At 40.3% G+C, this 20,129-nt stretch overlaps 1 pseudogene; it reads right to left on the bottom strand.

Annotated features, from left to right (window-relative positions):
* Positions 1-231: 231 nt before the first annotated feature.
* Positions 232-20,129, bottom strand: part of LOC149203253 (palmitoyl-[acyl-carrier-protein] 4-desaturase 3, chloroplastic-like) — a 219,860-nt pseudogene continuing 199,962 nt past the window's right edge.

The following is a 20,129-nucleotide window of genomic DNA, read 5'->3' as shown; positions in this document are numbered from 1 at the left end:
GGCATTTTACATTTTCACCTAGCATAATTACTGAAATATATGGAGAAAAGCATAAGCTTCCTGGTCTTTTCTCTACAGCTACCCACACTAAAGTGTGCAGATCGAATTTTGTAATCAAACAAATCCATTACCTGACTTCCTGGATAGGTATTATAATTGTATAGACACTCAGAACTTTATCCTAAACAATGTACTAATATAGTTTTCCTAAGCTGAAGCACAAGAAGGTTTCTACAACAGGATTTCTCTTTTAAATATCCAACTAAAAGCACAAGTTCTTCCTTGTTTTGCACTTTCTTGAGCTTGTTCATCTAGCTTTCTGAGGTGAGGTGCCAACATGCATACGTAATCCTGAGCCTGCCTTCCCTTACTAGAAAGACCACCTATTCCCTTCACATTCAATCTCTTAACCAAGAATTCCAAGATGTCAGTGTAGTCTCCTACTGTGTACACACCTAATCTCTGAGAAATAGAAGAAAAGTGGTCAAACAAATTATCATCCTGCTCATCATACATCAAATGTGCAGGCATTATAGCCTTTTTCCATATGATATCTTCAAAATCTATCATTGTGGTGTCAGGATCAATCTCAAACAATTTTTCAACAATATTTGTGTATGCAATCTCATGGCTTTTCTCATAATTGGGCCAATTTCAAGGCACCATATCTTTTAGCAAACCTAGCCTTGTTTCCATGTGATATGAATGTTTCTCTTTCCTTGAAAGGAAGTGTACAAGAACCTAGGGACTATTTTCTATGCTTGGATACTAAACAAGCAAAAAGCTTAAGTCAGAAAATTCTCATTCAAAAACTAAAATATCCTACAAAAAACTTCCAATGCTAGCGATCTAGAGTGGAATCCCACATCTTGTTGCTACGAATAGCAAACATAATAAAATACTTTGACAAACTCCTTGAAACATTAAGACATTGTATCCTCACTTACCATTCCAAATCCAATAAGATACTGTATGGTTTTTTCAATCTCATGTCCACTCGGCCACACAAGTAAAGGTATTTTGAAGAAGATCACCATGTCTATTCTCCACATACGTGTCCATGTTGCCCAAGAATTGGGATAGGCACCAGTCTCATCTCTTACACCATCAAATGTGTTCAGCATAATATGATGTAGGTAATGCCTCTTCTGTAATCACGTCTCCTACTAGACAAAATAAATAGTCATCTGACAATTCATGGGATAGCTCCCACAATTCTATAACTTGGTTAATGAAGCCCTCAGAAGAATGATTAGGCAAAAGGTCTTGTATATTTAAATGAATAAATATATTTTTTTCTACCCACTCCTCCAGTGATTTAAAGATCTCAACCTTCTCAGGTGACATGGAATGAGCCACCTGTTCACGACCTTCATGTAGTTCGAAATGGATTTTAATCTTTTCTTCCCTGAAAGATGAAACCGATGACATCAGAAATGCATTAGAACCAAGCGCATAATCCTAAATGCAGGTGCTCTGCACAATAAGAAATGAACTATTAAAAATTAAATAGGGATGAGTGAGAGACAAAATCAGACAAAATCCACTTGTGACTACATTACCAAACATGTTATTAACATGGGATCTGCACTTTGATTCATGGAAACTGATCAGTGAGAGAAAAAATCCACTTGTGGCTACATGACCGAACATGTTATTAACAGGGGATCTGCACTTTGATTCATTGGCGGATTCAAAAGGGTAAAAGGGTTAGGGAAGATACGTATTGAAAAATTTTGAGGACAAAATTCATGAAATCTGCTTTGATTTTCTTGAAATGAATAAGATGGTTCCTTACTCTACACTTTGAAAAGCCTTTTTTTCAAATTATTTCTCTATTTTTTATATTTACTCAATTGATTTAGGTGCAGTATGTGTATGGACTAAAGTATTTTAACATTTTCGCAAATAATCACTTGAATGGTTAAAGTGTTGTTAATCTTGTTAAGCTCCCTCTCCCAATGGCCGCCGATTTCTGGAAACCAACTGCATTAATTTCTGGAAACCAACTACAATTATTTTCTTAAATTACGGAAATCAACTACAGTTAAATTAATTTCTTGTTTGGAGCTCCTGGAGTGGTCCATTACCCAGTCTGTAGTTCTCTACCATGATCTGTGGAACACTTGACACATTGCCAACAGAAGCTTGATGAAAGCTTGGCTATAAATACTTTTTTTTGGTCCCCAAGCTCACTAACTCAATCCCCTTCAGTCTTACACCATCAAGTTAGAGTGAGCAGAGCTTGGAAGTGCCACATGGATAAGAAATTTTGGCTGAATTTTTATTTTTCTGAAGTTAAAAGAATTTTCTTTCTGTTATATGTCGAACATGGAAAGGTCGGCTGGCAGCTAGTAATTTCTCTGCTATACTGCCATATCGTGGCATGGGTTAACATTGTTCTGCTGCCATATCGTGACGAGTGGTTAATTGGGCATCACAACCATAGTAGGTCCAGGCACAACGAGGACCATTAGCTACAGTGACGAGAAGAAAATTCCAGTGCCAAAAGCAGAAGGGACTGATTACAAATAATTTCTCAGAAGCTTGGAGAGATCTTTATTCCTGTGCTGGGATCCTTGTAGACACCATTGTGTGAATAGCATCAATGGTCGGAGGTATGATTTATTGGGCATTAAAGTTTTTGATTCCTTTTTAAGTGTTTATTCTGCATTATAGAATTGTTATTAAGCTAACATTTGGTATCGAAGCCTATTTTATCTCTTCCTTGGTGTTTATAGACATACTGGCCTACCGCCTAGTTGAATTATCTGCATTTCACTTCCTGCTATCATTATCCATGGCCGCTTTTCATTATCTTTTGGTCCTCCAAAGCTACAACAAGCATCAGTTTAATTGTAGTAATAATGTTTTGAAAAATATAAACTAGTAAGTGAAACAGTTAAATAACATTTATAGATTTATGCTATTACTCTAAGAAAGAAACACAATTATGGAAATATGGTCGACAAGAATTTAATTGTTAAAATTGCGATTGAATTTAGATGATTCAACCCAATAATCATATTTATGGGTTTTTTTGTCATTAACTTGTATAGTGTTTCTGGACTATGACGAGTGAGAATCTAATTGTTAAAATTCTGATTGAATTTAGATGATTCAACCCAATAATCGTATTTCTGGGTTTTTGTCATTAACTTGTACAATGTTTTCTGGAAATATGTCTAGTTTTTGCTCATTTTTATTTAGCTTATAATATTTATCTAATTATATGCATTTTGGATAATTATTGTGCAAAATTTATTAATTATGCTCGTATTTAATTTGCATGAATTGATTATTTCTGTTTTAAATTAAAACATGCTATTTTGGATGAGTATACGAGACCCATCGTTGAATGTTATGCATGAATATTATAGTTTATTTCAAGCTAATTTTTTATGCATAAAAGAAATAATGTCTAGTGATCCATATAATTTTTATTGATTAGAGAATAGCCACAACATCTCTAATTAAATAATATTATATATTATGATTGATTAGGATCACGTAAAGAATATTTAGACATTAATTGTAACTAATTATACTAAATATCATAAATTTTATCCCACAAGAATTTTTATTATATTTATATAATTAATTAGAATAAAATGTTCATAACTTACCCACAAGAATTATGAATTAATAGTTTAACCATAAATTTCAAAACTAAGATAGAATTTATATCGAATTATAATCATAGTATACCCTTTAGAATTATGAATTAAGTGAATAATTTGATAAATTCTATCATAAATAATAATTGAATCTGCTTGAACATACCTTGTTGAAGAGGTAATGTAGACGATTGGACAGAACACAGGAATAATGATCTTGGGGTGGCGGAAGCTCTGGTTCTAGGGTTTAACGAATCACATGGCAGAGAGTACCAAGCATCCATGGAGACATAGCGAGGAGGGAGCTCCACTCCCTCCTATAGTTATATGGTAGCAAACAAAGGAAGAGGTAGAAAAAAGAACAAACCTCCACAGCCCTTGGAGGTCAAGACAAAAGACACAGAAACTCAGAAGGTGGAAGGCAGCAAAACCTGTTGAGAATGCAACAAGATGATGGTCCGAGCTTAGTGGAAAGGAGTCGCCTTCACTAAGTGGGCCCGCAGGCAAATTATGGCGCAAAGTCTATTTTTAGACTATGTCTATTTTTAGACATATGGATCATGGTCTATGAGTTGCGGGATATTGTTTATGGATGATTGGTCATGTTCGTAAAGTAGATGGACTTCTATTTTTGGATCACAGCAGGAGTGATCAAAGTCTATTTTTAGATTGTTAGTCAAAAATAGAAAAGTCAAATATTATTGTCTCATAATAATATTTGGACTATAAACATTATCTTATCCTCTTGGAGCACTTCAGTTTGAGCTACAGATGTGGCACATGCAGCTGTCAGAAGGAAATACACTTTCTTTGTGGGTCAGTTGAGCTATTGCATGTAGGATATCAGTTAAAACTCATGTGGTTGAGTTTGGTGGAGTTGGATGTGGAGTTGATGGAGTTGTGTTCAGTTTGACTTTGTTAAACTAGTTGTAATTAGTCTAACTACAAATAGACTAGTGATGAGTGATGTGAATTAATTGGTTAAATTAATTCACTAATTATTAACTCATAATGCAACTGAAGAATATATCAGTTAACTCAGTGCATGTACAGTTCAGTGGAGACAAGTGTTAGAGGTTGAGATTGCTATCAGTTGTGACTATAGTTGTGCATGAGATCTTGCACAATCACTGGATTGAGTATGCCCATGAGGATTGCGCAGTATATGCCTAGTATTATAGCCTGTGCTCACGTGATTTTTAGTGTGAGTGATTTTCACTTGGTATTGTGCAATAGAGGCAGGCAAAGCAGCGGAGAAGATTTGAACCTATGACTTGTTCGGATCTGAGCTAGTTTTGTGTGTAACAGGTGGAGATAGTGCTGGATACTTGTGAGGAGTATTGTACTATGTAATGTTACATGTTCTCAATCATTAATATACATATACTGTGGAGTTTTGAGTTGTATGCTCTCCTCGGGTTACATACTGTGTTAATGTGTGCATGCGATTGATGTTTCATTGTTTTTTGATGCTGCTAAATTGATGATCAACGTAGAGGAGATTATGTATTGTGCATGTATTCCACAATAGTGTATAATTGGGATAATATCTGTGAATAAGTGTTTATTATTCAAAATTTCTACATGGTATCAGAGTTGTTGATCATCAGATCTACTATTCAAGAAGTGTTTACATCTTATTTCTTCAGGCAGAGTCTGTAATCGGGCCAGGTAGCCTCTGGATTCATCCTTCCTTTGGAAGGTGAGATATCCCATAAAGGCCAATACAGTCAATCTTTGTACGAGAAATATTGTGTTCTCATGAATTCTAGATCAGTGGCGGTTGAGTTTGGAGCTAGTGGAATTCGAATTTTCAGTAGTGTTTTCTTGGTATCAATGTGGCAATGGCTTTCAATGGATTGTGATTGGAGTATGCTCTTGAGGGTAGCTCAAACTATATTGCATGGAAGGACACATGCAGGCAGTGTTAGATGTTAATGGGCTAAAGGATTTCATAGAGGCTGATGTCCCAAAGCCTACTGATGCTACTCAAGTTGATGCTTGGCAAAAGAAGACAACAAAGTGTCGAAGGGTTCTGTTGGAGGGTGTGAAGGATCACATTGTGTCCAGCCTGCATGGAAAGGCTTCTCCATATTTGATGTGGAAAGCATTGATCTATTCCAAAGCAAGAGCGATCAGAGGAAGCTGGCGCTCAAGGATAAACTCAGAGACATCAAATGTGAGAAGGAAGACAGTATGCCCAAGTATCATACGAAGTTCACTCAGTGCAGAGATGAGCTGGGAAGTGTGGGGGTGACTGTTGATGATGAGGACTTGGTGAGCTTGGATCTCCTTTTTCTTCCGAAGAGTTGGCATTTCTATCAGGACTCTGTCAATGGTTAGGAGAAATTTCCAGGATGGGAGAGACTTTGGTCAAATCTTGTGCAGGAGGAGTGTTACACAGTAATTTGTCACCATTGGTCACCGTCCCTGTTACCCCTTTCCCGCACTTTGGAGGACTCATTCCGGGACTTGTGAGTAGTGACATAACTTGAAAACACTTGCATTATGTTCCCTTAAGTATGGAATTCATATGCCTTGAAGACATCTCCTGCAAAATGTCCTTAAAAAGTCCCCTTTTTCCATTAGCGCGGATCCATAGTGTATCACCCGTGCCAATGAAGGAAATTATCCAAAGAGGGCGCGCTCATTGGCGCTCTGTCTCAGAGTCTTACCCGCGCCAACCAAGTTTGGAAAAGTTTGTTCACAAACGCACGCCCGAGAGTTTTTTCCTTTCGAATCATGTGGCTTTTCAGGGATAATGTCAATCTCATGGATGTCGAGAATCATCATCCACAATAGCTTTTCGAGGATAATGCTTATCCCATGAATGTCTGGATTCATTGTATCTCTTCCTCCGCCTCCATCTATAAAAGCTTGTTCTGGTGCATTTGACAAGCTAGTTTTGAGTATAGGGAGAATGATACCGTCAGAAGTCTGAGAGATTGTTGTTGAGTCTTCTTTGCATTCACATGCAAAGAATGATACGAATACAAGCATAAAATCCAATAGATGCAATTATATATCGGTCAGAAAAGATATAATTCAGTAATCATTATAATGAATAGCAAGAATGGAACCATAATGATAGTCATCTATTATTGATAATCAACAAAGGAGTATACAACCGAAGTTCTGACGTAAAATCCTCCTTTGGCTGGGTGATCAGCTACACATGTCTTGCAAAGCTTGTCGGGATCAGGAACAAGCCTCTCTCTCTCTTTGACTATGAATGCAAAGAAGGCTCAACAACAATCTCTCAGACTTCTGACAGTATCATTCTTCCTATACTCAAAACTAGCTTTTCAAATGCACCAGAACAAGCTTTTATAGATGGAGGAGGAGGAAGAGATACAATGAATCCAGACATTCATGGGATAAGCATTATCCTCGAAAAGCTATTGTGGATGATGATTCTCGACATCCATGAGATTGACATTATCCCTGAAAAGCCACATGAGTCGAAAGGAAAAAACTCTCGGGCGTGTGTTTGTGAACAAACTTTTATAAACTTGGTTGGCGCGGGTAAGACTCTGAGACAGAGCGCCAATGAGCGCGCCCTCTTTGGAGAATTTCCTTCATTGGCGCGGGTGATACACTGTGGATCCGTGCTAATGGAAAAATGGGACTTTTTAAGGATATTTTGCAGGAGATGTCTTCAAGGCATATGAATTCCATACTTAGGGGAACATAATGCAAGTGTTTTCAAGTTATGTCACTGCTCACAAGTCCCGGAATGAGTCCTCCAAAGTGTGGGAAATGGGTAACAGGGATGGTGACCAATGGTGACAAATTACTGTGTAACAGATGCCCCCTAAAGCATGAGGCCTGAGAGAGAGAGGGGTGAAATGCTTTACAAGAACACATGCAGCTGCAGCCGGAGAATCTGCATAGAGAGATAGAACTGATAGCTCAAGTACATGATATATGTGGTATGGTTGCAGCCATCCATAACAGAGTACATAATAATCTAGATCCATGGTATGGGCACAGCCATCCGGTGAGGATCGATGAATAGACTCAGGTATGGTCACAGCCATCCAGTGAATGAGTCATGTAATAATAATCCACAAAATCGCAGCCTGGATTCCAACAGACAAAATCCAGGGTCTTGCGCTCCATCTCAACCCGAACAAAAGTACAAGTTCAAGCATGTGAATATATGAGTTGAAGTTGAACATGCATGAACATCGTCTGATTACTAGTCAATAATGAAAACTGTTAACAGACGCGAGAGGTACCACCAATAATGACAATGGCCCTCAAGGTACTATAGGTACAATCTACGGCGTGTGAATCAGTGAGCTGGCGTCGAACACCCGTAGAATCATTCGATCAGAGGCCAATGATGAAAACCTTACGTCGAACACGAAGAACCTGCCATTGAGGCATGCAGGCTCCAAGGCACAGGAAGGGAGTCTCTAGATCAGCTTCCTGGATAATGAGTTGAAGTCGACAGGAAGTGACCTTGAGCACATGCAAAGAACGATACAAATACAAGCATAAAATCCAATAGATGCAATTATATATCGGTCAAAAAAGATATAATTCGATCATCATTATAATGAACAGCAAGAATGGAACCATAATGATAGTCATCTATTATTGATAATCAACAAAGGAGTATACAACCGAAGTTCTGACGTCAAATCGTCCTTTGGCTAGGTGATCAGCTACACATGTCTTGCAAAGCTTGTCGGGACCAGGAACAAGCCTCTCTCTCTCTTTGACTATGAATGCAAAGAAGACTCAACAACAATCTCTCAGACTTCTGACAGTATCATTCTCCCTATACTCAAAACTAGCTTGTCAAATGCACCAGAACAAGCTTTTATAGATGGAGGAGGAGGAAGAGATACAATGAATCCAGACATTCATGGGATAAGCATTATCCTCGAAAAGCTATTGTGGATGATGATTCTCGACATCCATGATATTGACATTATCCCTGAAAAGCCACATGAGTCGAAAGGAAAAAACTCTTGGGCGTGCGTTTGTGAACAAACTTTTCCAAACCTGGTTGGCGCGGGTAAGACTCTGAGACAGAGTGCCAATGAGCGTGCCCTCTTTGGAGAATTTCCTTCATTGGCGCGAGTGATACATTATGGATCCGCGCTAATGGAAAAAGGGGACTTTTTAAGGATATTTTGCAAGAGATGTCTTCAAGGCATATGAAGTCCATACTTAGGGGAACATAATGCAAGTGTTTTCAAGTTATGTCACTGCTCACATGTCCCGGAATGAGTCCTCCAAAGTGCGGGAAAGGGGTAACAGGGACGGTAACCAATGGTGACAAATTACTGTGTAATAAGGAGATCAGGCAGAATACAAGGGATGGATCTTCATCAAAGGGACCTGATGAAGAAAATTGTGCTTTGGCTGCCAATGCAAAGGAGGGGAAGAACAAGAAAGCTTCTCAGTCCGGTGCGAAAGGCAAGAAGCATGACATGTCCAAGGTGAAGTGCTTTCACTGTCACCAGCACAGACACTATGCCACTAATTGTCCGCAGAAGAAGAAGAACAAGCAAGTTGTTGGATCTGCAGCAGGAGAGGCTCTAGCCTCGCAGTTTGAGCTTGATTTTTCATTGATCACATGCTTGGTTTCAAGTGTGATGGGATCGGTGTGGTTCTTGGATAATGGTGCATCTTTCTACATGACAGGAGATCGAGATTTGTTTTCTGATCTAGAGGAGAAAGATCTTGGAGTGCACATCGAGATGGGCGATGATGGTAGATATAGTGCGACCGGTATCGGTACCATTTCGTTTGAGATGGAGTCTAGTAAACCCTTCATATTGAAGGAAGTGATGCATGTTCTAGGATTGAAGAATAATCTCATCTCTGTGGCGATGTTAGAATACAAGGGATATGATGTTGTTTTCAACGAGGGAAAGGCTTTCCTACGCAGTAAGACAACTGGAGAAACCCGGAAGATAGGGGTTCGAGTGAGGAACCTTTATCAGTTGCAAGTAGATGGCTGTGCACCAATGGCATGCAAGGAAGAAGGATTGGTGAGCTGAGATGATGGCGAGCTGTGGCACAGGAGATTGGGTCACCTTCACCATGGAGCCTTGAAGATACTGCAGCAGATCACTACAGGGCTTCCTAAAGGCACTCTTGTGCAGTCAGATTAGTGCAAGGGGTGTACTTTGGGAAAGTTTGTGAAAGACACCTTTCACGAGAAGGATAGTCGTGCCACAACGATCCTTGAGAGAATTCACATAGATGTGTGTGGACCTTTCTCAGTAAGTTCGACAACAAAAAACAGGTATTATGTGATTTTTGTTGATGATTTCTCTCGTAAGTGCTGGATCTTCTTCATGCAGAAGAAGAGCGAGACATACTCAAAGTTCTGTGAGTTCAAAGCACTGGTCGAGAAGGAGTCGGGGAAGAAGGTGAAGGCTCTTACGAGCAATAATGGTGGTGAATACATCTCTGATGAGTTCAAGGATTTCTGCAAAGCAGAAGGGATTCGAAGAGAGCTCATAGCTCCCCATAACCCACAACAGAACGGGGTTGCTGAGCGGAACAACAAAACAATCGTGGGTGCTGCATGAGTGATGTTGCATGATCAGGGCCTACCCCTTCACTTATGGGTGGAAGCATGCAATACTACAGTATATGTCCAGAACCGTTGTCCTCACAGGATACTTGGCATGAGTACACCCGAGGAGGCTTATTCTGGTAAGAAGACTGATCTTTCTCATTTGAGGATTTTTGGTGCTAACGTTTACATGCATGTGATGAAGGATGCCAGGAAGAATTTGGAGCCGACCATAGAGGTTTGGATATTTGTGGGGTACACTGATACGCCCCACAACTATTGTGTGTATTTTCCAGACAGTGGTAAGATTGTTGTGCGGCGGGATATAAAATTTCAGGAGGAGAAAGCCATGAAGTGTTCACTTGAGAGGGAGCTACACTTGCATGCAGATGAGGAGCTATTAGTTCCTAAAGATGAGCTTCAGGATGTGGATCAGCCACAGAACGAGGTTCATGGAGTGGAAGAGACCACTCATGCAACGCCAACCATCAGAGGGTGAAAGCGCTTGACAAAAGCTAAGCGACTGGCTCAAGATGTAGAGAAAGTTGTAGGACCACTTACAGCCCAATGCAGGCAGAGACAGTCACCTAATCGGTACACTAGATACATGGCTCTTATGAGAAAATGTGTTGTGACTGAGCCATCCTCTTTCGAGGAAGCTGTGGAGGATCCCGCATGGGTAGATGCCATGGTGGAAGAGTATGATTCGATTGTCAGAAACAGTGCATGGGAGATTGTTCCTAGATCGGAAGGGAAATCAATGGTGGGTTCGAGATGGATCTACAAAGTTAAGCAGGCAGCTGACGGGAGTGTGGAGAGGTACAAGGCAAGATTTGTTGCCCGAGGCTTTTCACAGATAGAGGGGATAGATTATGAGGAGACTTTTGCACCTGTCACAAGATATTCTTCCATACGGATGATTCTTGCTCTCTCAGCGCAAATGGGATGGCACATTCATCATATGGATGTGAAGACTGCGTTCCTCAATGGAGTCATTGAGGAGGAGGTGTACATTGAGCAGCTCGAAGGTTTTGAGATCTTCAGCAGCGAGTCGCATGTGTGCAGGCTCAAGAGAGTGTTGTATGGGTTGAAACAAGCACCACGTGCTTGGTACACACAGATAGACAGTTATTTCATCGGACTTGGATTCTCCAAGAGTGAGGCAGATCCTAACCTATACAAGATTGTGGTGGAGGGTAAGTTGCTTATCATTGTACTTTATGTAGATGATTTGATTCTAACGGGTGATGAGTTTTTGATACTTTCATGCAAGGATGATCTTGCTAAGGAGTTTGAGATGAAGGACTTGGGCATCATTCATTATTTCCTGGGATTGAAAATTTGGCAGCGCAGTGATGGACTATTTGTTTCTCAAGGTAAGTATGCTCAGGAGATACTAGAGAAGTTCAACATGCATGGCTGCAAGCCTGTTGATACTCCTCTTCCTGGAGGTTGGAGGAAGGAGGATGCCACTTTGGCAGAAGAAGTGGATGCCACTGTTTATCGATAGTTGGTGGGGTCGCTTATGTATCTGGTCAATACACGACCCGATATATGCTATGCAATTAACCAGCTTTCACAAGCTATGGTTAAGCCAACCAAGCTCTTCTGGAAGGCAGGCAAGCATGTATTTATTTGAGAGGCACATCGGGATATGGATTGTGGTGCAGACAGGAGGATGAGGTGAAGCTATGTGGCTTCATGGATGCAGATTGGGTAGGGAGCCCAATGGACAGAAAGAGCACATCAGGAGGGGTCTTTAATATCCGGTCGACAACATTTTCTTGGTACAACAGGAAGCAGAGAGACGTGGCATTCAGTTCAGCAGAGGCCAAGTATATGGTAGCAAGTTTGGCTACATGCGAGGCTATATGGATGAGGAAGATCCTGGTCGGTTTGTTCGGTTCTCACTTGGAGCCTACTGTGATTTACTGTGATAACCAGAGTTGCATTAAACTCTCGACTAATCCTGTATTTCATGATAGATCTAAGCACATTGACATCAGGTACCATAATATCAGAGATTATGTGTAGTGGAGAATCATGTTACTTTCATACATTCCAACGGAGGATCAGGATGTTGATATCTTAACGAAGGCGCTCACCAGGAGCAAATGCGAATACCATCGAGGCAAAATAGGGGTTGCTGATAATCCATATCTTGTTGAGAGGGAGTGTTGAGAATGCAACAAGATGATGGAGCTTAGTGGAAAGGAGTCGCCTTCACTAAGTGGGCCCATAGGAAAATTATGGCGCAAAGTCTACTTTTAGACTATGTCTATTTTTAGACATATGGATCATGGTCTATGAGTTGTAGGATGTTGTTTATGGATTATTGGTCATGTTGGGAAAAATAGATGGACTTCTATTTTTGGATCACAGCGGGAGTGATCATTGGTCATGTTGGTAAAAATAGATGGAATTCTATTTTTGGATCATAGCAGGAGTGATCAGAGTCTATTTTTAGACTGCTAGTCAAAAATAGAAAAGTCAAATATTATTGTCTCATAATAATATTTGGACTATAAACATTATCTTATCCTCTTGGAGCACTTCAGTTTGAGCTATAGATGTGGCACATGTAGCTGTCAGAAGGAAATATGATTTCTTTGTGGGTCAGTTGAGCTATTGCATGCAGGACATTAGATAGAACTCATGTGGTTGAGTTTGGTGGAGTTGGATGTGGAGTTGATGGAGTTGTGTTCAGTTTGACTTTGTTAAACTAGTAGTAATAAGTCTAACTGCAAATAGAATAGTGATGAGTGATTTAGATTAATTGATTAAATTAATTAAATAATTATTAACTCATAAAGAAACTGAAGAATACATCAGTTAACTCAGTGCATGTACAGTTCAGTGGAGACAGGTGTTAGAGTTTGAGATTGCTATCAGTTGTGACTATAGTTGTGCATGAGATCTTGCACAATCAATGGATTGAGTATGCCCATGAGGATTGCACAGTATATGCCCAGTATTATAGCTTGTGCTCACGTGATTTTCAGTGTGAGGGATTTTCACTTGGTATTGTGCAATAGAGGCAGGCAAAGCAGCGGAGGAGATTTGAACATGTGACTTGTTCGGATCTGAGCTAGTTTTATGTGTAACAGGTGGATATAGTGCTGGATACTTGTGAGGAGTATTGTACTATGTAATGTTACATGTTCTCAATCATTAATATACAGATAGTGTGGGGTTTTCAGCCATATGCTTTCCCCGGGTTACATATTGTGTTAATGTGTGCATGCGATTGATGTTTCATTGTTTTTTGATGTTGCTAAATTGATGATCAACGTAGAGGAGATTATGTATTGTGCATGTATTCCGCAATAGTGTATAATCGGGATAATCTCTGTGAATAAGTGTTTATTATTCAAAATTTCTACAAAACCAATGCAGATCAAGGGGCCCACGAAGAAGACTGTCGGGAGGAGACAGAGGGAGACAGAGGTCAAGGGTCAGAGAATAGAGCTAAGATGGGGCCCTGTAAACACAAGACCATAACTAAACCTTGGGTTATTCTGAATGATCCAGCTCTGCAAGTGCACAGGGATCACATGGCTAACTATGCCATCATATGTAAATTCATGAGAATCTTGCCATCAAAGAAAGCATTGTACACCTAGATAAAATACAACTGAAAACCAAAGGGGGAGTTAAATATTCACCTTGGATCCAAAGGTTTTTTCACTGTGGTGTTTACGAACATGGAAGACAGGAACAAAATGTTTGAAGGAGGGCCATACTTCTTTGCAGTTGTTGGACTCTATATGAAGCCATGACGATGAACTTTATGCCAAAATGAGAAACCTTCACTTTGGTACCAGTATGGATTCGACTATACTCCTTACCTTTATATTACTGGATGCCAAAGTCTTTAAAAGCTATAGGCAATAAATTAGGTCATTTCTTAAAAATTTCAGAGGCAACTCTAAGGGGAAAATATACATCCTATGCACATATCTGTGTGGAGATGGACCTATCAGGATCCCTTCCAGATGAGGTCATTCTAGAAGTCTATGATGAGGAATGGATTCAAGCAGTTGACTATGAACACATCCCATTCAGATGTCACAAATGGCATGAGCATGGGCATCTATCCAGAGACCGTCCTCTCAATCAAAGGGAGGAAAACCTAAATACCAACAAAGGAGAAGACCAAGTTTTGCCAAAGTGGGAGGAAAAGGAAAAGGAGGAGGAAGGAAGACACAAAAGAACCCTAGTGTGAAGGATCAAACAAAAGATTACAACAGTTTTGATATCTTAGGAGAAAAAGAAGCTGAGGGTGGGAATAAAGAGAATACAGAGAATCAGACAGCAAGGGGGAAAGAAAGAGAACAACATGGAGTACACTCAGGAATAGAATGAACACACGACGGACCGTTTGCATACCATGGAAGTAGGAAAAGACCAGGGAATGACTGAAAGTGAAAATGGTACAGAGGATCAAGATTGACAGGAGATCCTGGAAAGGGAGAACCTACAGTTGGAAAAGCTTCTAGACCAAGGAGGCACCTGGGAATAAACTCCATCCCTCAGGAGGACGTGGACAAAGTCCAACAGATATTCCTTAACAGGGCACATCAAATAGCTGCAGGACTCAAAATAGGACATGAAAACCAGGAAAACAAAGGTACTTCCTCAATAGGATTAATAACAGGAAAACTAACAAAGAATCCAGGCAAGAGGAGGGGAAGAAAAAGACTGAAAGAATTACTGTTGGAGTGTGGCAAGCTCATGATTGGTTCAACAAGGATGAAAGACCTTTCTAGTTACTCCTTTATAACCTCACCTCAATGAAAAACACAACCTGGAACATTAGAGGACTAGGGAGCAGAAGAAAATAGAGGAATCTTGGTAAAAGGATTAGAGAAGAGAAACCTGACATAGTATTCATTCAAGAGACAAAATGCTCAGTAGAGAAGATCTGTGAAAAACATAGAAAATGGGTAAATAGATATGAATACCTTGAAGTTAAGGCAAATAAATCTATTGGTGGTATTCTCACTCTCCGGGATCCACAGAATTTTGGTGTGATTGCTGCGGAGGCATCCAGACATCACCTTTCTCTGATTTTCCAAACAATGGGTGACAAGCAATGTTACATGATCATCAATGTCTATGGTCCACAACCAATGGAGGACAAACTTCGACTCCTCACAACACTGGAAGATATGAAGAAGAGATACCTAGCTCTACCATGGATTCTTGGAGGTGATTTTAACATAACAAAATCACTCATGGAGAAGAAAGGAGGAACTAGAATACTTGGAAGAGACTCAATTGCCTTCCAGAAATTCATCACCAATATGAAATTGGTCAATATGGAAACAAGAAATGGAATATTCACTTGGAATAATAGAAGAGGGGGCCCTACGCAAGTGACCTCAAAATTGGATAGATTTATTATTTTAGAGGAACTTCTTTTGAGGGGAAGCAACATTTTTGCACTCATACTACCTTTTGGAGGTTCAGATCATTGGCCTATCCAATTGGAAGCTTCCCATTTTAGCAAACCAAGGAACACCCGCTTCAGGTTTGAGAATGCTTGGCTCACGCATTTAGATTTCCTCACAAATGTTGAACAATGGTGGAAGGAAGAGCTTCACCTTCAAGGTACAAAGATGTTCCTGCTTCACTGTAGGCTCAAACACATTAACGGGAGACTCAAAGAGTGGAACAAAAAGGAATTTGGTAATATCTTCAAAGCTAAAGGAGAGGTGGAAAAGAAACTAAAGGAAATAAACCAGATTCTTATCACAAAAGGCTACACAGATGAAAGGAAAGAGATGGCAGAGTCACTCCAGTAGGAGTGGGACAACAGATGCCTTCAAGGGGAAATACTCTTCAGATGGAAATCCAAAGTAAAATGGATTAAAGAAGGGGAGAGAAACACCAAATTCGGTCACAGACACACCATAGCTCGTTGAAACAACAATAGAATTGTGAAAATTACAGATCAACATGGTATAGAGAGGAACACTCATGAAGAGATGGGGCAGGTTCTACTCCAGCATTTTCAGAAAATTGCTGAGGAAACCTCAGAAGATAGATACCAGTTTATGGAAAAATTCACTTAGTATATCCCTAAATTGGTTACCAAAGAAGATAATTTCAATCTCAATAGACCAGTAACAGAGGAAGAAATTGAGGAAGCTGTGAAAGAGATGCAAAATGGGAAAGCACTAGGCCTGGATGGCTTTAATGTGGACTTTTTCAAAGCTTGTTGGAGGATAGTGAAACAAGACATCCTGGAGGTAGTGGAAGACTCTCGAAGATTTAAGAAAGTCTTAAAGGCGCTCAATGAATCTTTCATAGCCTTAATCCCCAAACAGGAGAAGGCCACCTCTCCAGACAGATTTCGACCTATAGCATTATGCAATGTGATATACAAAATTATATCCAAAGTCATTGCCAACCATCTCAAACCTCTCCTCCCAACCCTAGTGTCAGAGGAACAAATGGGCTATGTGGAAGGAAGACAAATTCTAGATAATATCTGAAGCACATGAAATGGTTCATTCACTCATTACCAACAAATATGCAAGAATGATAATGCAGTTGGACATAGCAAAGGCCTATGACAAACTTAGTTGTTCGTACATAAGAGCAATTTTAAAAGCCTATGGCTTTGATCACAATAAATGGGTTATGGCGCTAGTTACCACAACCAACTGTTCAATTCTTCTCAATGGCACTCCTTCCAAAACCTTCAAGCCTTCTAGAGGTCTCAGGCAAGGAGATCCTCTTTCTCCTTTCCTCTTCATTCTAGTGATGGAAGGGTTAGGAAGAGATATCAGAGATGCTAAGGAGGAAGGGAGAATTCAGGGTCTGAGACTCACTCATAATGGGGACAAGGTGACACATCAGCAATTTGTGGATGACACTATGCTTCAAGGCACTCCCACTGTTAAGGAAGCCAAAGAATTCAAACAGATTCTTAGTGAGTTTGCTAGGGTAGTAGGTACTGAAGTAAGTCTCACTAAATCAAATATCTTCTTTTTCAATATAGATATTTTAATTCAAAGAAATATTTCCAGAATTTTGGGCTTTCAAAGAGAGTCACTGCTTGTGAAGTACCTGGGAGTTCCTCTCACTGGCAAGCTGCTTCACAAGGATATCTGGGAGCCTTTCCTTAATAAGCTAAAAGATAAGATCAGAAAATGAACAAACAAAGCACTAAATCTAGCAAGGAGACTAGTTCTCACTAAGGTTGTCCTCGAAAGTATCCCTATCTATATGCTATCTGCCATTCCAGAATCAACTGATGTAATCTGCCATTCAGAGAGACTTTCTATGGGGGAAAGGAGAAGAAAAGAAGAAATGGGCCCTTACGGCATGGGACAGAGTTTGAAAACCTAAGTCCCATGGTGGCTTGGGTCTTCATGACCCAGGAATTCTAAACAGAGTTCTTGGCGCCAAAATCTAGTAGAGATGGTTGAAAGAAATACAAGCCCCTTGGGAAAAAATCTGGAAGCACAAATATGCTAGAGAATGGTAGGAGGAAAATCTATTTAGAATGATAGGACAAGTAAAAGGTTCTACTATTTGGAATAGGGCATGGGAGAACAGGGCCTTAGTCCAAAACCATATTTTCTAGGAGATCAAAAATGGGAACTTGGCTTGGTTCTAGGAGGACAATTGGTAGTAGGAGGACAATCTCCGAAGAGAATAATTAGCAGACATTCACACTGATGCCATCAACAAAGGACTAAGGTGGGTAAGTGACTATTGGGACCAAGCAAGGAATGATGAGAAATGGAGAACTTGGAAACTTCCAGATTACAATGGAATGGGCATGTTTCATACTCAAGCTACAAAACTTCATGGTCTTTTACACAAGAGACAAATCTTGAACTAAAACTTGAATGATCAACTAATATGGGGAAAGAACAAGACAGATCTCTTCAACCTTAAGGAAGCCAAAAGAATAGATGCAAGGCTAAACCTTCCAAACATTGATAAGATGTGGAAAGAAATTTGGGAAAATCCTCATTTGATGAAAGTAAAACTGTTCAAGTGGCTGGTTCAACAGGGCAAGATTCTGACATGGGATAACCTAAGAAAAAGAGGCTTTGTCGGCCCCTCAAGATGTCATTTATGTAGGCAACAAGAAGAAACTAGACATCATCTACTGAATGGATGCACTTTCACCACAATACTGTGGAATTGGGTTGGAGAAGTCTTTGAGGAGACAGACAGAAATGTTAATGATATAACTACTACGTTGAAGAATTGGTGGAAAAACTTTCCAGAAAATGAGATTGTTAACTCCGCCTGGATGTTGACCCCAGGATTCATAATCTGGAATGTCTAGAAGGAGCGTAACAACAGGATTTTCAAGGAGAAAACAAGTTTGGTGAGCAGTATCCTTAAGCTAATCCTTAAACAACTTAAAGAGACTATTCATATCCTGGGAGGTGCAGCTACTGGCAAACCCATTGGTCAAAGAGAGGCCAGAATTTTGGAGAAGTTAGAGCTCAAGGTTCATCCCCCTCAGGGTTCTATGTAGATTAATAAGAAGACCCTAACAGACAAGTCTTCATGGCAACCCCCTTCACATGGATTTTTAAAATTCAACATAGACAGGGCTTCAAAAGGGAATCCGATAGAAGCTAGTTATGGAGGGGTCTTGAGAGATGAAGAAGGAAACATACAAATCATCTTCCATAGTTATCTAACAGTAGCAACCAACAATATGGCTGAGCTCATGGCAATGGAATCATGCCTGGAAATACTGCTCAAGCACAACATTCACAATGTCATCATTGAAGCTGACTTAGAATTAGTCATCAACTCAGTGAAGAGGATAAATGCAGGTGCTACTCCAGAGAAAACCTCAGAACACTGGCAGCTTCTGCAAGTCTACCAAAGAATCGAAGTGCACCTACGTAGGCTGAGAACTCTTAATTTGATGCTTGTGCGCAGGGAAGCCAACAAAGTTGCGGACTGGCTTGCAAATGAGGGTGTACAAAAAAACCACACCGACTTGTGTTGTTGGTGGGAGGAGATTATGGATGATAGGTTGAAGGAGGAATGCTCATCCAGGGCCATCAACGACTGACAACAACATCAGGAAAGATCAAGAGACAAAATTTCCGAAGCAGAGCCACACAGAAGGGGTCTTGTCAATTTGGATTCATTATGAAATGTCATGACTTATGTGAGGTCCTTCTTAGAATGCAGGTCTGTGTCGATCTCCTTAACCCAGGTCACAACAAACTAGTAGTCTCAGTTGGATGGATGGAAGGAGGGATCTTCATCTTCCTTTGGCCATTGCACTGGAATCGAGACTTTCTCGGCAGGTGCAAAACCCCCATTTGTTTTTCGGTGATCACTTTACTACCCTCAGGGTGGTTTCTAGTTTATCACAAGCCCTTAAGGCTGGAAGCAGTTTTTCACAATCGGGAGTGATTCCACTCACCACACGACATGTGGCTTTGGGTGGGGAGGAAATATCGCCCTCATCACGCGCTAACTACTGGTGCCTTTAGTCTACACGATATGATCCCAAACCGTTGGATTAAGCGAGGGCATTCAACAGCTAGGATTGAATGTGCATGCTAGTGGGATCGATACAATGGTTATGCTTCGAGATGTTTGCATGACCCCATGGGGATCGTGCACAAATGGTGGATTTCGGGCAGTAAAATTGATCGCTGGTTAAGCCAAAATTGGACCTGATATGACTATAAATTATGGTTTACAGGTTGTATCGGGTCCGATTTGTTGGTTAAAAGGTGAGCATGTTGGCCTCCCATTATTTTTTTCATCCACTAGATCTTTAGCTTAGGATCCGACCATCTGTTTTGGATGGCTGGTTTGTTCTGGTGGGCCACATCCCTGGGTTCTTTTTGTCGTCACGTGATAGTGGTTTGGGGTGGGCCTGTCCTTTTGGTGAGCCCCACTGCCGAGGTGGCTGATTGTACACTACTTATCTTTTTTAATTGAATAAGAAGGATCTGCTCTTG

The sequence above is a fragment of the Pinus tabuliformis genome, chromosome 2_1 (assembly GCF_031772625.1).
Source record: "Pinus tabuliformis cultivar Carrire ecotype Pingquan chromosome 2_1, CPIR1, whole genome shotgun sequence".
Lineage (NCBI taxonomy): Eukaryota > Viridiplantae > Streptophyta > Pinopsida > Pinales > Pinaceae > Pinus > Pinus tabuliformis.
This window is presented reverse-complemented; position numbering and strand designations above follow the sequence as displayed.